Raw genomic sequence first — 3,720 nt, forward strand, 5'->3', positions numbered from 1 at the left:
CCAGACACTTTACTGAATTCATCACTTTCTTCAGTATAATAACTCATTTGCTGAATGTGATATTTTAAGCCTAAAAGGATTTGTTTACTGTTTTCTGTAAAGAATTAAAACATAAAATGTCCAATCAACCAATAATTCTTCACCTAACATGATTCATATACACCAATTGATAAGGAAAATTTAAAAACTCAAATTACTTCATTCTTAAAGAGTGATCATAGTATGTCCTTATTTATAATGTACAGGAAATATGAATTTTCTTTCTGTGCATCTATAACAGTGCCCTCTTGCAGGGTACAGAGGATCCTCCATTGATGCTGCCTAATGATGTGTATGTGATATCCTGATATTTACTAAGAAGTTAGACATTCAGGAGGATTTTTTGTTCCCAGCAGACATACACATATGAATTTTTCTTCTCTATTTTTGTGTGTTTCTAACTTTTATTATTCATCTATTGGCACTTAAGTGCATTCCCCAAACTGCATCATAAACATCAAAGTAGATTACTTCACTTTTCCTTTTATGAGATTATTATACTTATCAACCAATATTTGAGCCCTTAATATGGGCAAATCATCCTAGCCTGTTAAGCACAGAGGTAAAGAGCATGGAGTTGAGAGGGCACACACCAAGATTTGAACAAATTACTTAATCTCTCTAAGTCTTCATTTTTGTATGTGAAAAATGAGAATAATTACAATGATTGAACTCATAAGGTGGATCGTAGAAAACATCTAGGTGCTACGTGCAAAGAGCTGGTTTGACTACCTGGCAAATATATCCATTCTTTATTAACATGATGGTGATGATGTTGATGGTGATGATGATGATGATGCAGCTACCAGCAGGTGTCCTTATTAGGTTGGTAAGGATGGTGAATAAGCCACAAGATCATGTCTGTGAACATTTGCATTCTAAGGCTACACTGCCTTTGCCTTCCCAACTCCGGCTCCACTCCTCATCTGTTTAAACATCTCCCAAGATAGCTCAGGTCTTCTCTTCTGTGAAGCTATTCTGAACTACTCCTCTAGAATGAACTTAAAATACATTGCTTGCACTTACACTAATTTATATCAAGTACAAACTTCTGCAGTGGAATCACTCATCCTCCGTCAACCTTATATGGACCTTTACCTCCAACACTGATACCTAGCAAATCCTTCCACTACATTATTTAGCATGTTCTCTCTTCCAAGGTATTTAGAACTTTAAAGGAGAAAGAAGCCTGCCCAAGTGGACAAAGCTAACACTTATCAAGCATGAGCTCCCAACATTTGCACCAGACAATTTCACATCATCTCATTATAAACTGACAATAATCTTTGTGAGGTTGGGGTCCTAACCTTCTTTTTACTGTGGATCCCTTTGACAATATGGAGTAGCCCATTTAAAGAGTCTTAAAATAACACTTTTAAATTCATAAAATATAATACATAGAATCTCAAAAGAAACTAGTTACTATGTTTTAAGTGCAGTCATTAGAATATTTTAAAAACCAAATTTGTGATATAGTAACGAATGGGTATTTAAACTCATTAAATAACGAGATACAACAGAGACTCTATTAACTACTATACTTAAAAATAGTGATGTTGGGGAGATGGGTTCACAACTCTGATACATGTGTACTGAAATTGAACAATTAAATAAATAGATGGTGGATGGTGGTAGCCACATTTCTCAATATTGAAGTATGAATTTACAGATAAACAAGAGGAGAAGGCTAAACTAATCTCAGCGTTAATGCATTATAGTTGCAGACATCAGTATACACTCAGCTCAATATAGATATAGATAGTTATATATAGAAATATTTACTGATATGTGTATATACATGGGTTAGTATACATATATATTTCTTTGTTCCCTCAGTTAAGAGAGCCTAATCAAATAACAGCCCATTAGCAACAGCACATCTAGAGCCCAGATCTTGGTTTCTATTACTACTCTCCAATAAAAGGAATCAGGGCTCCTCAGAGAAATGACTGATTCTAGGACTGGGGCAGGAAATACACAAAATGAGCCTGGAGCATCTTGTGGTACCAGAAAGTCAGGAAGTGTTAAACACACACACAAACATGCATGCTAAACACAGATACACAGACACACACAAACTCACACACCCCAAAGGGAGTATGTCAAAGGAGCACAGGCGCCGAAAGCAAACGCTCCCAATGGCCAAAGCTGGAACAATTCAAACAACAAAATAAAGTAGTATTGGATTATAACCCAAAGGATAAAATAGATATCCATGAGTCTATACTGATATAAATAAATATCAACAATTGAATAAATTAATGTTTAGGGGAAAATAGACAAATCTGTGTGGAAGAATTCCAAATACTTTATGTACATACTCTGTCCTCAAGGAGGTGGATCATAACTCTCCACTCTTTGGGTTTGTGCTTCACATAGTGACTTCCTTCCAACAAGTGTAGTGTGGAAGGGGTGGAGGAGTAACTTTACAGTGGAGAAATCTGAGACACGACCTCAGCCAGGTTATCAAGGTCAACATCAACAGGCAAATCACGTTGATAGCATGTACCCTTGATAAGATGTTATAAAAAAGGCACTTTATCTGGTTGTCCTCCCAATAAACCATAATCCCAGTCTTACCATGAGAAAAGCATTGGACAGTTTACATTAGTGAGGTATGCTACAAAACACTTGATCACTGCTCCTCAAAACCGTCAAGGTTGGGGCTTCCCTGGTGGCGCAGTGGTTGAGAGTCCGCCTGCCAATGCAGGGGACACGGGTTCAAGCCCTGGCCTGGGAAGATCCCACATGCCAGGGAGCAACTAAACCCGTGCGCCACAAGTACTTAGCCTGCGCTCTAGAGACCGTGAACCACAACTACTGAGCCCATGTGCTGCAACTACGGAGGCCCACGCGCCTACAGCCCGTGCTCCACAACGAGAGAGGCCACTGAAATGAGAGGCCTGCGCACTGCAACCAAGAGTAGCCCCCGTTTTCCGCAACTAGAGAAAGCCCACGCGCAGCAACGAACACCCAACACAGCCAAAAATAAATAAATTAAATAAATACATTTAAAAAAGAAACTGTCAAGGTTATCAAAAACAAGAAAAGCCTGAGAAACTACCACAGCCCAGAGGAGCCTAAGGGGGCTTGATAACTAAATGTAATGTGGTGTCCTGGATGGAAGCCTGAAATGGAATTAAGGACACTAGGCAAAAACCAAGGAAATCTGAATAAAGTACAGACTCTGGTTAATATTACTGTATTAATATTGGCTCGTTAATTGTAAAAAAGGTACCACACTAGTGTACGGTGTCAATAATAGAGGAAATTGGGAATGAGATATATAAGAACTCTGCATTATCCCCTTAATTTTTCTGTATATCTAAAACCATTCTAAAATAGATATAGTCTATTAGATAAAACAAAAAAGGTAATGATGATTTGATTGTAACATCAGACTAGTGATACTTTGAGATAACTATAAAAACTGCCTTAGGAAATTGTCTGTGGTATCTGCTGGGGATATAGTCACAGGTACTCCTAATATTATTGTGGTTTGTTGTCTGCATTTAGATTTAAAGGACATGCTAAATACTAAATTGCAGCTAGAGGTTAGTGAAATTAAAGATGTAATATTCCCATCCAGATTCCACATACACTTTGATACATATTAAGAATCCCCTGCTCTTTGGTGAGGTCTAATTTTATGAAAGTGAAACTCAGAGAGATGAATTAGGT

The sequence above is a fragment of the Mesoplodon bidens genome (assembly GCF_964165515.1).
Source record: "Mesoplodon bidens genome assembly, contig: HAP1_SCAFFOLD_852, whole genome shotgun sequence".
Lineage (NCBI taxonomy): Eukaryota > Metazoa > Chordata > Mammalia > Artiodactyla > Ziphiidae > Mesoplodon > Mesoplodon bidens.